The sequence below is a fragment of the Plectrocnemia conspersa genome, unplaced genomic scaffold (assembly GCF_051122295.1).
Source record: "Plectrocnemia conspersa isolate PC_06_02 unplaced genomic scaffold, ASM5112229v1 ptg000010l, whole genome shotgun sequence".
In the NCBI taxonomy this organism is placed as follows: Eukaryota; Metazoa; Arthropoda; class Insecta; order Trichoptera; family Polycentropodidae; genus Plectrocnemia; species Plectrocnemia conspersa.
Window position 1 is genome coordinate 20,863,459 of NW_028277174.1, and position 18,417 is coordinate 20,881,875.

Sequence of the window (18,417 nt, forward strand, 5' to 3'; positions counted from 1 at the left end):
TAAAAAGCTACCATGAACGCGAGGATATTCCGGGAGCTAAAGCTCGAAATTATTGAGAATAAAAGGGTTGTTCACAGCTCATTACAGTAATTTGAAAAGATGTTTAGTAATATACATACAGTGGAAATTCGTTTAACGAGGATAAGTCGTTCCAGGATCTTTCTTTTGGGTTCACACAGCAATATTTTTCCCGTTTGTTTATCCCATACGAGATTTTATCGAATAGAACAATGGCAGTAAATTCTGTATTAAGTTGTTCACACAGAGGCCATGCGGTAAAAATCCCGCATTCGAGAAAATGCCACCATCTGCCCCTCCCCCCCCTCCCCAATGACGTACATGTAAATTAACAAATAAACATAAATCATTATTTTTGTTTATATACCTATTTTCCCTTAATAAGATTAGCTATATTTATATATATTATTTTTTATTACATACACGTATTATATATAGTATACTGTAAAAGTAATCAAATAAATAATTAATAAAATATAAAAAATATTAGTTTTTTATAATATAATATTTACAATCCCATAGAAAATTACAGAACTTCCGATTATTAATCAATTTTATTTAATGTAAATCTATTTACTATTTGAAATGTGCATTTGAAAATTGTGAAATACATATAAAGTGGGGGGTGAAGGCGCCATTTGGATAGTTTGGCGTCCTCGGGCTCCAAATACCTTAGCTACGCTTCTGACGCGAAACACTCGTTAAGCGAAACCATTTTCTCCATATGAATCGATGTTAAATACGATAATGCCTAGCGATGACAGCTAAAATCTTACGCTCACAGGCCGTTATTACAGAACGGTTTTGGCACAATCCGGTATTTTCATTGTCACTCGTTATGCGAAACGACGCTCGTCAAGCGAGTCATTTTTTACAATTTGTTTTGCTCGTTAAGTGAGGTACTACTGTATTTTTAAGAGAACACAGCAAATCATAATCTAAAGTTCCCATTAAAAAGGCATTTTTTTCTCAGGATTTTCTCAATCATGAGAAAATATTCAGACCTCGCAAAGATTCCAAATTAAGAATATTGTTTCTGAATTGCTAATATGTAGTGTGTCATTTAAAAAACAGAAAATAAGGATGCGGTCGCAAACCTCAAATGCGCAATTTAATATTAATAACGTATAACATTAAAAAACAAGCCACCGCAATTCCGCAACGTACTGATTAGACTCAAATGAAGCTCATTGTCGTTTATTGTTTTAAGGATGCATTTTGTATTATTTAAATACATACATGCAAATGCCCGAAATATATGAAACGGAAGAACTGCATGCGGAAAGCGAACAATAAACGCAACGGTCGAACGACGAATTGCGTGCTCAGATTTTATGAAAATAGATTTTCCGAAAACCCTGTTGAATGAATGGTGAATAACGGCCGTTCTATTGAAAAGTCGCAATTTCATAGGAAAATATCGCGTTTCGGCAGACACTTTCAGTAATGATTCAATAAGAGAGTCGAGGGTCGGCTTTATAAGCGCATCGATTTTCTCGTGTATATATATATGTGTGTATATAGTTGGGTGTATTATAGAGAGCCACACCGAAAACAGATGTAACCCCGCAATTACGGCATCGTAAAAAATAAAGTTGAACGGGAAAAAAAACAACGGACGTCGCCATATATATATTGTGTTTGCTGGATACACAGAGACAGAGGGAAGGTGCGCACACCCCTGGCATTCATGTCGGAAAAGCAGGGTGCGGCAAGAACAACACGAGACTGATAAAGCGAAAGTGAGTCACCGGGGGCCGCACCCTCCGCCCTAATGGCCGTAATGAAAACGATATACATAAACAATAAAATGTCACGCGCTGTTCAAATTTGGATTTGTCGCACGGCACGCGTGGGTTAATTACAATATTTGCAAACGAAAAGCTCGCTGTTCTAGGCGAAGTTCGGCTATGAGAAAAGTTGGCTTTGAAACACCAAACTGACAAAACTCGAGCAAAGACGACCGAATACACGACGATAAATTATCGTACCGGTTATAAATGGACATAATATATACAACATCAATTGTTGACAAATTATGTATATTTGTTTATCCATATTGTAATGTACCACGAGCAGAATCGGAACTATATGCATGTACCTAATTTGATATTTATCGATGGTAAGGTGACCAGACGTCCTCCTTTGAAGAGGATTGTCCTCATCAAAAAAATTATCATCCGTTTGTCCTTCTTGAGCAGAAATTTCAAAATATTTTTTTTTGCTTCAGCAATAATTTGTCTTCTACAAATATTTTTTTTGAGATGGCCTTTAAATTTTTAATGTCCTCCTTTGATATTTTCAAAATCTGTTCACTTTATCTTTAGTGGAATGCCACTAATGGCACATTGTTCATATGCTCATCTCACAAATTCAAAACAGTAGTCTCTAGATAGCAAAACTGCAAAATTCAGTAGGTATATCAGTTTTTTATCAGTATTTTTGTACAACATAAATATTCATGTCAATCGCTTTCACTATCACACTTTTCTCAATACGGCGCATCTTTCTTCACTTTCTCGATATAAATTATCTTTTGCCACTGCGCTTTCATCTCCGTTGCACTCGTTAACTTCCAAGTCGCTTCTTCTACTAAATACATGCTAGAGTTGCACACGCGAGGCGATATGGATAATTTACAAGATATTTCATAGTAAAATTATATAATAATACTATTATCAATATCGATCGCCCGTCCACCCATCTCTCCGACGCGTTATGGTTCGTTGGTTTCGATTAATGTAAAAACACGAACATAATTTCCGGATTACTTACAAAGACAATGAACCAGTTCAGTAGACAAATTCGCCGATAGCGTTTATCGCAAACGTTCGTAGTAAAACTAAAACTCGCATAATAAGCGATTTGTATTCTTTCGATTATAACTAGCAAATTAAACTCGTAATGAAAATATAATAATCTTACTCGCATATACGCGCACGTCGATAGTGTCGATCAACCCTCATCGCTTACCTGCAAAAGGAAACGTCAATAGTTAAACAAAAGTAGATTAATAAACCGGCGGCGATTAATAAACCAGAAATTGCTGCCCGATCGGCCGTGCATAACACACGCCGACAAAGGTAAACGTAGCCAAATCGCGAGAGCGAGGTATATTATACGTCGGTTGTGTTAAAATAGCAAGCTCAGAGGGTATTATCATAATTGGCAATACGGGGATGGATATCCGCCGAGCCGGCAGACTTCTTTTTCGCTATTTACATTCAACTTAATTCGGCTAATGGAGCGGCGGGATTTGTGTTTTATTACTTCTTTCGCGTGGCGCGCGTGCATACATACGAAACATGCGCAAATGGCGGGGTAGTGCCGAGTTATTCGACGCCATCCGCCGCGCGTCGAATACGAAATTTTCCTGATTTTCCGCGCGGTTAGATGACATCGCATACGCGCAGATAAGAGCGTACAATTATAATGATGCCTTTTTTGGCTTTAAAACGGTAACGAATAGATGCGATCGACTTTGAAAAGGGTCGCGACCTCGGCCTCGGAAAGATTAGACACACCTGGAGGGAGTGGGCCTCGTCGCAAAAGTCGAAGAGGCCAAAGAGTGTATCATAATTCCGCCATCTATGTTTATTTATTGCCCCCGCGTGGTTCAAAATAAAATTGTATCCGAATCTAACACCGGCGCGGTAAACCCTCGCCAGCGGCGTATATTTTTATACATACAACAAAACATTCTATTCTATTGTTGATACATACATATGTGAAAATGACGCGAAAAAGCTGATATTTTAATTCATTTTAGTTTAATTAGAACAATTATATATAAAATTCAATAATGATCTTACGAATCTGTTTCCATTTATATATTCCAATAATTTTCTGTTATTTGTTTTTATTTATTAAATTATTCAGTGCAAACATGTACAGGTGGCCCTCGACTTTCGAACGTTCGACTTTCGCACAATTCGCTATTTCGCACATTTAAAAAAAACATTTTTTTAAAAAAAAAAAGTTTTGATAGCGGTGAATCTTCTAGCGTTCGTATGATTCAAACAGGTCTACGATATGTTCAATTTTGCAAAATAAAAATATAATTAAAGAATACGTTCAAAATTGTGGAAAATAAAGATATATTTCTACAATCTTTAATGATATGTTTCCAAAAAAACACAGCAAAAAAAAACATGGATGAAATGGAAAATCTTTGTCATCGTAGATCGATGACCAACATCAAAAAGATGTCCCTCTGAGTATTTCAATTATTCAAGCAAAAGCTTTTAGTTTGCACAAAAATTGGAAGGATAGATTAAAAAAATATTTTAACACGGTTTTTCAAGCAAGTAACGGTTGGTTTTACAATTTTAAAATGAGGTATTCTTTTCATAATATTAAATTTACTGGAGAATCGGCTGATGCGGATAAAGATGCTGCAAAAGAATTTATTTCCTAATTATCCAAAATTATTGAAGATGTAGAATATTCCTCTAGCCAAATATGTAATGTAGATGAGACAGGTTTATTTTGGAAAACTCTTTAAAAATGAAAAATATGAATGAAGCCTTCACGCACCTTGACAATTTTTTAAATATTATGGAAGATTGTGATCCCAATGGGGAATGCATATCTCAAGTGCGTGGGGCGATCAATAAAAACATAGCATGTTATAAAATACTATATGAAGAAAAGAAAAAGAATAGTGGAAAACAGTTAACTCTTGATAACTTTTCAAAGGAAACACCCGCAAACCCCACTTAAACGTGTCTCTTAAACGCCTCTTAGACATCTTATATTTACTTGATAAATAAATATTTTAAAATACACACAATTTTAATTTTTTTTTACTTCCTTCGACTTTCGTACATTCAACATTTGCATACATTTTCAAGAACCAATTATGTGCGAAAGTCGAGGGCCGCCTGTAATTGCAATTTGTAAATTTAATTCTGACAATCTATATGCGAAAGAATCATATTTAATTTTCTATCCAACATTTCATCGATTTCTCATAAAAAAATCATTCTGGACATTTTGTTTATGGGCGTCATTTTATATGGGACAATTGTCGCCTGGGCCAACTGTCGTGGGCCCTTTGTCGTTGGGCAATTTGTCGCGGAACCGATTTCTAATACTATATATTATTAAACACTGACAAATCATATCGAAAAATATTACGCGACCATATTATGACAATAGAACAATATAGACATGAAATGCCTAAATATTTCTCGCTTCAAAGCAGATTCAAAGTTGGTCTAAGTCCCTAATTAAATCACTAGACATATTTTAAACTTTATCATTTTAATTTCTTCTTTTAAACTAGAAAATAGTTATATTCCAGTAGCTTTTATTCAATTTTAAAGTATGTATTTCTTGAATTATTAACTTAGATGTCACGAAATTATGATGGTACTCTGTGTTGACGTTATTTCGATGTACGAACGGTTGTGAATAATTTGTACAAATATACAAATATACAAATAATAATAAATAAATGTATATTTTTTATAGTTACAATTATTAAAAAATCTTTAGTTAACATATTAATTTTTACAGGTGCTATGACTTAAGTGCTATAACTTAAGCGTATAATTAATCATATTTATGTTTTTGAGTATGCTAATTATTTTTAAGTGGAGGAAAAGTTGCCAAAAACCTAAAGTTATTATTATTTTACTATTGCATGTTTGAGCTGATATAGTATATGTGTATATATGAAATGTTATTATCTATAAAGGTCATCATGATACATTGGAGAAATCTGTCAAGTCATGATGTTCAGATTTGTAATAAATAAGTAAATTAATTAATTAAGTTTTTATTGTACATGTGAAATATTCCCATAGCGAAAAAAGTACGTTTTCAGCACAATATATGTTGGTCCATTCCATGATTATGTGAAAACGAATAATATAACCGTTCCACTTTATAAATACCAAACTGTTCGTCACGATGCTGACATCACCTTTGATGATGTTTATAATTAAAACGGACTTGAATCACCCGTCGCCTACGTAGAAATACGATGATCGTAATTGTTCCAATTAAACACCATGGAAAATATCTTCTATGGTTTCACCCCGCGCGTAATTCAAACGAAAGTGAGTTAATAAAGCGTGACTAAATACAAAAGTTTTACCCGATATACGTTTGCGATCACCGGCGCATGAACGGCTCAACCGTGCATTACCGAATTTCGATATTATTCGTATCTACGGGGGAGGAGGTATTAACGAAATTGTTACGTGTATGACGCGGAGTCGTTATAACGACGACGTACGTACATGCACACACACATAGACGAGCGCGCACGCGTACGGAAAACTCTGAAAATTAATAACATTAACGTCCGCAGCACGCTTTGGAGACTATGACACATAATGTAACGGACGCGGGATGGGCCGTAATTTAAGCGCGGTAAACACGCGAGGGTCGAAAAGGCTTGACCCAAAACGTTTTATCCAAACAAAGATCGCTCGTTATGAAGGCGGATTTTAAGATAGCGCCGGCGAACTATGGCGCTCTACGGTTACGCGCCGTAAATTAAGCGGTGACGGTTTGCGAAAATAAAAAAAAAATAACTGAACAGAGACGCGTTACGCAGTCAATATTGTTATCAACGTACGTAACACGGTTGCAATGTAGATATTAGGGTTACCGAGTGTGGAAATCGCACGAAATCATAATGCACGCGCTGCTTACCAAACGGAACGGTTAATTATGAACAAGTTATTATGTAGGAGGAGGATCTTAGGCCACTGACCGAGGAATATCACGCTTGCGTAAATGCATAAATGGCGTGTAATTAAAATAAAAATGTAACAATCGAGAGAGAAGAAACGAGTTTTCGCATACAACATGAATAATAGTTTGTTTTCATCAGTGTGATACTCGTATATTTTAAATTGGCATGGAGAACGCGGTTCAACCACGAACTCGTAATTATTTTATGTGAATGCGAGCTCCTTATATTTATTTATTTATTCAAATTAAGACCATCGAGACCTGACAGGTTAACCTAATGCGTCACGATCGCCAAAAGTATAAAATATATACGTTCATACGTATGCACACATACATATACACACATAACTAAAATATGAAAACATGAAAAAAGGACACACAAATCATTTCAACAGGTGTGCATTGTCACATACGAACTGAACCAGACTCCCATACGAGAAAATGTTAATATCTCGATGCACAGTATTGAGCAGACGGACGGTCTTTGCCAGAGAAGATTTGGCAGACTTTACAGACAAGAACAGTGGACGCGGTCGAGAACTATACTATCTTCCCGAGCCCACATTTGAAGCTGCTCTAGCACCGATGGGTTGTCTACTGTTTTGAGCAATTTCCAAAAGTGTTATATAAACATGTTTATGAGTTGACAACGAAACGTATCCCAGCACTTCCAAAATAAAAGCACTGTGAAACAAGAACAGATAGTACTTGTATTCCTTCAAGTATAAATATCGAAGGAATTTACGCTGTACTTTTTCTAGCCTCAATTCATTACATTGACTCATTAAGCCTGGAATCCATACAATAGAGCTAGTTTCTAGTATGCTGCCGACTAGAGCATCATAAAGAGTGCGCAATACTAAAATATTCCTGAAGTTGCGCGCATTTCTTAAGATAAAACCGAGCATCTCTAACGTTCTGCTTTGAGTCTCTGCAACGTGCAGGCTGAATTTCCAGTGTCTTTCGAAAGTCATACTAGATCTTTAGTAAAGGAAGACCTGCTTAAAATATATCCGCCGAGATGGTAGGAATATTCCGCCGGCATCGACGAACTTGAAAATGAAATTGTGTGACATTTTTTTACACTGAAAAAGACAATCGGTTATTGCAAGAACACTTCCATAAAGAATTGAGATCCTCCTGCAGGTCGAGAAAATCCGAAACCGACTGCACTCTCATAAAAATTTTAGGTAATCCGCATATAATTAAAAAATCATGTCATTAATAAAAGCAGCAATGGACCCAAGTTAGATCTTTGAGGTACTCCAGAAAAGCGCTGCCAAGCTTAATTTAAACAATTTAAGAGAACATACTGTATCACTATGTATATAATCTGAGTAAAGCAATTTATTGCCATAGAAATTGATTTTGATTTCGTGTCGATCCAATTAATCCGTTTTTATTCCTTCGTGCAGTTCGTTTCAATCTTATTTTTGTAGAAAACCATAAACCTAAATATAGATGCAGATACAACCACCACAAATCAATTTGGATGAAAATATTATTTTTCATTGTCATTTTTTTTGTATTACTCAATAAGTGCGGATGCGCGACGCCATTAAGAAATTGCGAGTGTATCAATGCGTGCAAATGAGATTATTGTGTAATTTAACAGCACTCGAAGAAACCGAGGCCGCGTTTTCACTGAGTTTTTAAACCACGCGAACAAAACAAATCACAAGACAAACCCCATCGACGCGGGAGGTAACAAACGGGAGGTAAAAAGCCTCAAAATTAAATAGGTTCAAATAAAATATGTGACGTGCGAAATGGGCGCCGCCATAAATTAGGGAGCGAAAAGTGCTCCTCGGCATCGTAATTGAATCTCATTTGAAAAATCTCTGTTCGGCGGGATGAACGGCGTGGCTCAGGTTATAAAGGATTGCATGGCCTCTGAAGGTTACGAGTGCGATTTATGAACCTAAATCCTCGAAATCATCACGGGGATCTTCTCCGAGTGCCAGGTGAAACATTACGCGCGGTAATAAGAAAAGATGGACGCGACGGCGCAATAGTGCCTTCCGAGCGTCGATCAACATAATTCATAAAAAAAACGTAAAACACCGAAAGATGAAAGTAGCGAGAGTCACATAATAATCTTTGAAGTTTAGACTTTAACGAATCTCATTTTTCAACCGGTACACATCACAAAACGCGAAGATCGCGCGAGAGGGAAACGAGACGTATCTCGCGATGCGATTCTCGTGCGGAAACCGAGCCCGTTCGGCCGCTTGCCAAGATTCGATTCTATACTTCAAAAGCAAACACGTTGTTTTGATACGTATCGCGCGACGATACGGATATCTCGGTGAAAACGGAAAGAACGCACAGTGTTCGAGAATCGGGGACTAGAGGATCGAATTATGGCTTTAATATGAACGTACGCCGAGTCGTAATGAACGTTCGAAACAATGAAAGCCCATCAAAGAGCTTAATAATATCCCGAACTATAACGTCAAAGACTGTTATCCCGACGCGTAACGGCGCAGTTAACGACCCCCGGTTGAAAATAATCCTCGGTCGGCTCGTTATCTGCTTTATTATCGAAAGTGCACGCATAGCGCCTATGACGCAACGGACAGTTTCAATATTTTTAGCGCGCGGTTTACAAGTGCAAAATAAATAAGCCGTCGCGCATCATTCAATTATTCGGTCGGGTTTATCGCACGCTCGCACACGAGCCGTCACTCGGATCGGTCCGTCATCGGATTGTCAACAAACGTCCACCGAGGGACAGGGCACTCGTCGGCAAACATATCAGAGCCCCGTCGTCCACTCCTCGTCGAATCGATCACGGTTAGATCGCGAGGCGGGGGAACGACGCTCGTTTCGCACCATTTAAAGAAAATAAAACCCTAGCGCTGTTTTTTACGCGTCCGAAACTTTCGCAAGAGCCACTTTTTACTTTTGTTTCGGGCTCCGAATCGCCGAAAGCGCATTAGAAACCTAGACTTAGTCCCGCAATAAGCAATAAACACTCATAAGCTAAATTTAAAAATACCGCGGTGAAAATTTTACAGGTGCATTATGTTTATATTTATAAATATCCACACACAAACGAGCGTGCCAAACGTGACGCCGCTCTTAGTCATCGGTCTTCGGAAGAAAAGCTAGAAATATCATCGCGGTGTATTTTTCACTCTCTCACCGGCGCACTGAATCATGCCGATTCCAATAATACTCGTCTCGGATTCAATACCGCCGGCATCGACGCGCGAGCTATCGGTTTAATCCTTGAGAATGCGGAAGAATCTTTCGCCAGGTGCTCATGCATGAATGCGAAATCCAATCGCGGGCGGATATTCGAAGCTGCAGATCTCCGACACCGGAGTTTAATAGACTATATAAACTGTGACCGACGTTCGGAAATAGTTTTATTATGTCGCATAAAACCCAAAAGTGGGGCGAGAATACTCTCGCGTCAAATATTAACAAGCCGTCTGTTATAAAAAAATAAAAGTAACAGCACCCTAAAAAGATTCATCGCCGAGTGCGGCCTGCGACTAGATGCATACAAATCTCACAGTAACTGCACACAATCCGCAAGGTGAGGAGAAAGTTTAAACTGACTGCAGAAAGTTGCACCTAACTCGAAGAAGTAAGGCGTTGCAACGACAAAGATCAAAAGCGTTCTCGACGCCGCGATGAATATATGAAAGTTTACGTATTGTCGGGATACGTATGCGCGAGCCGCAGAGACGTGCAAAAATCTCTCGCATTTGAGTCGAGTCTGTAGCTTTTTCGGTCCGGCGATGCGTGCGAAAAAAAAACTTTAATTTTCAAACGCGAGAGAGCGCACCTATGATGCGGTAAAAATCATTTCATTCATTATTAACGTATGCCGCATGAAACATTAATGAATTTTAAAAATTCACAGGACCCGCCGTGACACGTCCTTCCGTAATGACGGCGGCCCGAAAGCCCGGGCAGTTAGTTAAAACTGACGATACATATATTTAAATTTTAAATGACGCCATCATGCGCCGCGCCGCATTTCGGATTAATATAGCGCGAATTATAAGATTGGCAAAATACAGCGCAGTAAATTGCAGCTCGGCATACGGGATGCGTTGCCGGTGCGAGTTTCCGCGAGGCGAATCATATCGAAGCGTCTGCGGCGATAGATAACTGCAAGCGCGAGATAAAAGTGCTCTCTCAGGAGCGATTCGCGCGCGAGGAGGAAACACCTTGCCGAAAAATAAGAAATTCAAATTCGACACAACGTCGGTAAAAACGAATTACAATACGCAAATATGAAAATCAATACTCGACAGGGTTCGGCCGGCTCGCGGCGAGGAAGCTACGTCTAGATTGGCACAAAACGGCCGCGGGCAAAAAATATGTTCAACATGCGAATTGAAACAAAATATCATCGCCGGAAGAAGCTGTAATCTCGGAAACACTATTCATATTGCAGCTGGAAGCCGTAATAGCCGAGGCTGGATCCCGCGAACGTACTTCGAATTGAAATATAAATGAAATTGTAAAACTCATTGTGAGACCGTTGAAAAAACTTTTCGCTCGCATTCAAAGTGCGCCGGCACATTCAAGAGTAACGTGTACGCGAACGGAGCGACTGAAAAGCCGCGAATAAAACCGAATTTATTATTAGAAATGTGCAATTTTCCATTGATTCGGGTCATTAGCGCGAACGCGATACGCCATAGGAGAAGGTCGACGAGAGACGATTTCGGAAAATGCGAATCGTTGGAAATGGCGCGCGTCCGACGAGAATTTTCCCTCGCGCTTAGGACGATCGACGGCAAAGGTCGCACAAAGCGACCGTCGAGCCGTGAAGTCGTCGAGTGCCATCGCCATTGTTCGACATTTTCGCTGACATTTGAGCTGAAATGCCGCTTTTTAAATGTCACGCACAGTCGCCGCGTCGGCCGACGACGCTCGACCGAAACGAGAGCTGAAAAGAATAGGGAGAGTTCGCGTACGAACGACGGGCACTCGCGGCGACAGCCGAGTGGCAGCGATCGAGTCGAGGACTGCTAGAAGATCCCTCGTTATATGCGGTAACGATTGCGCCAACGAACGACACCAATTCTGCGACGTCGAAGCTCGTCGCAATTTTATGACGGCGAACAATGAACAGTAAAGGTCGCGGGCTCGGCGCTAACGTGGCCTTTCCCATAGTCGAGTGAAAAAATGAATCAACGGGCGAGAAACGAACCCCGCGTTCGTTAATAAATACGGGGAGCCGTGAGAACGGAAGCGAACAATGAGATACATCTTTTAAACGATTGCAAGAAGACATGTGTGAGAACTCGAGCCGAGTTAACCCGGCCCGCCCGTTATAATCGAGTTCATCATCCGAGAAAACAATTGCTGAAAAGAAATCGGACGAAAAAATCGCACACAAGTTCATCGACGATCTCGCGCTAACTATTTCATAAATTACTAGATTAGTAGCTATACAATAGCGTCACTCAGTAACGAGCGGCGTAAAATGGCCGAACGATATAAAATGTTCAGCGACAAACAAATAATTCAATATGCGAATATACGGCACGTTCGCCTCGAAGGTGGATTTTTCAGTCGATTCTCCATACATAAAATACAAGCGATCGCGCCGCGTTCGCTCTATGACACAAAGACGTAATGTGACAGGCAGAGAGAGAGCCGTCCCCTGCACACATACACGGGCGGCCGGGTAGAGAGCACTCATCTCATTTCTGCGCGTTTGACAGACGAGTGTCTCCCTTATATATGTATATACACACGCCGCCCGGCCTCCATAATAACGCCCGTAATTTGACATCGACGTGAGAGATAAAAAATTCACCGCCCGCACCTCGAGTAAGAAATACATTTAATACTACTTAGCGGCCATAATAGAGTTTCGAGATAACGTACAACGAACGTCGTCACGGCGCACGAGTGGCGCCCGATACGCCAAGCAGCCTTTTTGCCGGAATGTAAATTCGCGAAGGGCGCGTCAAAAACTCGTCGAGTCCGCCGTATGCGGAATTATGCCACCGGCGAACGGAATTATTCATATTGTTCATCGCGAATAAAAATTCGCAAAAACAGAAGCTTCAGCGCACGTTCCGCCGATTGGGCCCACCGGGCGCACCTGTTCGACGCCGACAAATCGCCGCTAACGACGCGGACCGCGAAATAGGTAATGGAATTTGACAAGATGCAAATCGTAGATTGATTCGATCGCAGTTAAAACGAAAATCGATTTATGTAAAGCAATAAAAGTTACAATTCGCCTTGCATGATTCGTTATTAAAAGTATAAAGGGCATTTTTATAGTGTCACTTTTAGAAAAAACTACAACTAATTGTGTGAATAGAGCATTACTAAAAATTAAAATAACTATATATATATATACAGCCTTGGCCATAATAATGGGGCACCCCTTGAAATGGCGTGTAACTTTTTACAAGTGCATAGTCTGACCGAAATATTTTAGTGGGTAGTTTAACCGCAATTCTGAGAACTATACATAGGAATTGGTCGTTTTTAATTGCTAAGTTGAGTTTTAAAAAAATATTGCAGGTCTAATTGGTCAGTCTCGCTCAAGCGACCGTTACGTTTAATAGCGCGATTTCGGCCTTTATTTCTCATTATAATTTTTTTTATTTAATAATTATTTTGAATATTATATAAGCTTTGATACGGTTCAATTAATGTGGTTCTTACTAACTAAAGCCAGGAATTGAAAAAAAATGGAAGACAACTGCCCAGGAAGACCGAATGTTGGTTCGCGAATCCCTTAAAAATCGCCGAAAAATGTCTTCAAGGCTGGCTGCTTAAGTCTTTACAAGCATAAGGCCATCCGCGAGACTCAGAGGTTGTAAAGCCTGACACAAACTGTGGCTTTCAGAAATAAATATAACTCGAAGGTTAGGGTGGACTCGAAAACACAGAGATTGGACATCTGAAGATTAGGCGATATTCATTTGGTATGATAAATCCAACTTAAAAGAAATTTTAAACTAAAATTGGTTAATGTAAAAAAAATTTCTAAAGCAATAATCTTTTAAAATAGTCATACTTTTTTAACGTTTTTTTTTAAGTTGATGGACTCTTGGTGTAGTACACGTGCGTCGAAGAGTATCTAGCTGATTGCGTAGTACCCAAAGTCAAATATGGTGGCGGAAGCCTTATGGTCTGGAATTGCATGGCAGCAGCAGGGGTAGGAAACCTGTACACTTGCGAGGATAGTATGAATAGTGACATTTATATTTTAATGCTGGAATCCACTTTAATGAATTCCTACTGGAAAATATTTCCAAGCACAGACCACGCTAGGATTTGATTCCAGCAAAAAAACGCTGCGTGCCACACTTCGCTAAAAAAATTGGGTTGGTTTGCATGATGCAAATTGCATCAAAGGGTTTAACGCTCGTAGAATGGCCTACAGTCACCGGACTTAAATCCTGTAGGGCATTTATAGATAAAATTAAAAGAAAATGTTGCCCAACACAATTGCAAATCCAAAATTGAGCTGCGAAAAAAAGCAGATGGAATGAAGTTGACAGTATGCCAAAAAGGGTTGCAGATGTAATTAAACCTAAGGGTGGATTTACTAAATATTAAAAATAAGCTTAAAATAAACACTCTAAACAACGTTGATCAGTTTTTTATTTATATTTTCACTATTTTTTTAAATATAGCATTTTTTTTAGGGTGCCCCAATATAATGGCCAAGCTTGTTTGGTTGTAGAAATAATTAAAATCAGAAGTCTATCTATCTCTACAACCAAACTAAATGTGTTTTTTTTATAGATTTGTTTTTCGAATTGGCAACACTTTTTCCAGCGACAGTTAATTTGACAGCTAACAGCTGATCTGTGCTCAGTTTGGTTTGCCATTTCACCATGATTAGACAAATTGTGCAAATCTATTTCGAAAATCGTGATTCAGTTTTGTTCAGCGATGGTTGAACGAATGGTTGAACGTTAAAAAGCAAAATTAACGCAGCCAAAGAGTGAAGAAAATCAATAAGCTATTATTGAGACGCCGTTACAATCAGAAAAAGTCACAGTTTGGTGTGCTGGTGGAATCATTGGTCCATATTTCTTCAAAAATGATGCCGGCCAGAAAGTTACAGTCAATAAAGAGCGCTATAGATCCATGATTACTGACTTTTTCGTTCCCCAATTGAAATTCTTGTCATAGAACTTTGGTTTCAACAAGACGGCGCAACATGCCACACAGCGCGCGCTACAATCAATTTATTGAAGGAAACATTCGATAAGCGCATAATTTCGCGTAATGAATCTGTGAATTGGCCTCCAAGATCGTGTGATTTAACACCTTTGGATTATTTTCTGTGGGGATATGTGAAGTCGCTAGTCTAAGCCGATAAACCAGAGACGATGGACGACTTGGAAGCCAACATTCGCAGCTTTATTGCCAATATACGGCTGCTCGAAAAAGTGGTCGAAAATTACTTCCATATTGCGCTTTATTCGAGCCAGTCGCGCAAAATCACATTTAAACACTAGTGGCATAAAATTATCTTTCCAATGAAGCCAATACCATGGCCATTACCACGATTTTTATGCGTTTTATTTAATTTTAAAGCTATATATAAATATCGAATATAGTAATAATATAATCATAATAATATGTAACTATTGCATTCTAGAACTGAAAAAATTAATTTGAAATAAAGCATAATTGGAAAAATAATATTTGAAGACCTTTCTTTTCAACGTCATATGAATCACAACGTTAAAAAATACACAAATAATATACATATTCCAATATATTCTGTCGAGTGCTTAATGTCATTTATTATGCTTTAGTTCCCTCGGTAGCATGTGCCAAATATCAAATGGCTCACCTTCAAGTAAAGCAAAATAGAACTCTGAGGTGTGTTTTTGTATGGCCATAAGACTATTAATTTACTATTTTAATTATTTAGAAGAACAAAAATCTTAAATTCGGAATTATGCTTGGATACGCATCTCAAGAGTCGCGTCGAAGCGTATATTAAAAAAATACCGCTTCAAACTGGCATTTTGTGTTCAAATTTATTAACACGAATCAGATCAAGGATAATACGGTAAGGATTTGTGTGATGAAATTAAAACGTTAGGTTCATTGATTTTTGAAGATAAAAGCTCTCCAATAGAGGTTTTCATTTTTTTAATATGAACAAATTACAAAACATCTTGCTTAACACCTATAGATAGCATTCAGAATTACATAAACTATTCGAATAACAGTCGCTTCATGTGAACGCGGTTTTAGTAAAACTCAAACTTCGATCATCCTTATCGAATGAACGCTTCAGCAATTTTATACAGCTTAAAAACTGGACGTATCGGAGAATAAAAATACCTTTGCAACCTTAAAAGATACTCATGTGGGGCTGACGAATTTTTAAATATATAAAAGGATGCAAAAAATATAAAATAATTTAAGATATGTTTATGAATATTTCGGTTACTCATAAAAATACATACCATAACAATATAAATTTAAAGAATCACAACTAAATTTGGTATAAGCTCTATTATGTACTCTGTTTTTGACCCGTCAAATCGTTCAATATTAAATAATAATATTGCAATAAATTTAAACAACACCATCGTTTAATAAATTGTAGTTCTTATGTTTCATAAATATGATCTATAAATAGTTTTTTTTTGCTTTTATGTATGTATATTTTGTTGATTCGTTACATTCGTAGTGAAATTATAAAAATAGCATTTATAAAACGCAGTATATTGGTATTAATATATAGTTAATTAATAGTACGTTCTTTACACTGCATTACAACTAGTACTATGAATATATAACACTATTTACATAGATTTGAATATAAATTACCTGACGCATAAATATATCAACGGCTGAGACTACCGGAACGAACGACCGTTTGCAGTCATGCATTTTTATTTTTAATTATTTTCTTATATAATGTATCATGTGCTCGGCCATACGTAAGCATTAAAAGGTTAAATTTGATAATGTTGCTGTTTTTCTCGGATCGAGAAAAGCGCTTCATTTTTTTAAGCATCGTTCGGGACGAATTCCATAAAACAAACTCTCGGTCTTAACGTTTCTTTGTGGGCACGGCCAAATTTACGGTTGCATAATACACAATGACTTGTGATACAAAGTACGACGTTTACTTTGATCTCTAATAGAAAGTCGGCCGTTGCGACGAGGCAAAGGGCGCGACTGCCGCTTATCTCGATGGTCGAAACTCTCGGTGATGGCCGTTTTCACACGCAGACGAGTAAGTTTTACGCTAATTAATAACCTGTACATTTTTACAAATCGATCGTGTGCAATGAACGACAGGCGGGCGGACGGGCCGCGACGTTAATTTATCGGTCCGTCGCGTTTTTCTTCGGTCGTCGCAAACGATCGCCGAATTAATAGGATGTTTTACCACAGTGGGTCAGCGGCGTGACTCAAATAGATCATAGGGACGACAATTTGATTGAGTAAGCCGAATGTAGCCAAGGAGCGCGCGTAGGTAGGCGGCCGGCCGCCCACCGCCAGTGGCGGCGGAACAAAGAATTCCTAGGTAATTGGGACGTGCATCGATGAGTGCGCGCGGCAGGAATAGCGGAGTCGTGTCGCCGAAATTTCAGACATTACGGCCCCGACACGACTCGGTAACGATATCGCGCCCGCGATAAATCGACGCGCGCAATCTCGGCGCGATCGCTTAACGCCAATGAGATAACTTGCGTGCATGCGAAAAAGCTCTCCTCGAGCTTTTACTACGCACTCGAGCGACTTAATGAGTAAAAAATCGATGCGAAAAGATACGCACGAATAAAATACAAACGCGCATACGTGCGGGCGGGGAGTGACTATTTCGGTGAGTGGAAAACATCTGGTAGGAAAACGTACAACACCTTGGGAAACGGGCCAAAGTACTAAAGCGACCGTTGTGTCGATATTTCTTCGATGCGTAAGTGCCGCCGAACATTCTTTGTTCTAATTGTATACATCCAGAATAAGACAGTCCGCAAAGAATAACATATTACAATATTTTGACAACTTAAAACGCAACGATGACAATTACTCGTGTTATGTGCCCGATTTGTCATAATACCTTATGTAACCGAATACGAATAATCGAGTGGCAACTTATAAGCGGAATAAAAAATAAACAAATAAAGTTTCTGCAATTATTCACACTTTGGCGCAAATCCAAGTTGAGTAACATACGTGGGAATAACGAATTCAAATATACCTCAAGTGAATAATAAACAAAGCAAAGCGTTTTCCACTACTTGGCATATTCGAAAAGAACAAAAAAAAACTACACAACGAGCGAACGAGGGACAGGTACGAATATGTGTAGTACTGAATCGATACGAAAAAAAATTCGAACGACAAGCATAATGGGAACGAGAGAACAACGAACATTCGGCAATGAGCTAATCCAGGTGGATGTGACCGCCAAGGGATAAACATTCGCTAATAATAAAGACACTGAGCGGTAAATTCTCGGTATTAACCTGTCACGAAGCGGTCGCCGGACACGTTTAGCCAGGGACGTCCTACCTCTATTGCGCGGCTTTTTACCTTTTACGGCGATAAAATATATACGTACGTCTCCGGGATTAAGCGAATGAATCAACACGTAGTAAAAAAAAACAAATTAAAAAAATGTATACATCACCATGCGACGTGGGAGTTTAGTGTTTGTAAAACAAAAATCCGGGAAGAGGGACGATTTTCACATATTATACCGAC

General features: G+C 38.7%; 1 protein-coding gene and 1 long non-coding RNA gene across 10 annotated transcripts in view; both read right to left on the reverse strand.

The window, feature by feature from the left end:
* pum (pumilio) overlaps positions 1-18,417 on the reverse strand; it is a 138,163-nt gene that overhangs the window by 57,281 nt on the left and 62,465 nt on the right. The gene's annotated exons all lie outside the window — the stretch shown is intronic.
* LOC148230969 (uncharacterized) lies at positions 2,272-17,539 on the reverse strand. Its single transcript, XR_015811191.1, has 2 exons — positions 17,486-17,539; positions 2,272-2,991 (listed from the first exon to the last, which is right to left on the reverse strand). It is a non-coding gene; the product is annotated as an uncharacterized LOC148230969 (long non-coding RNA).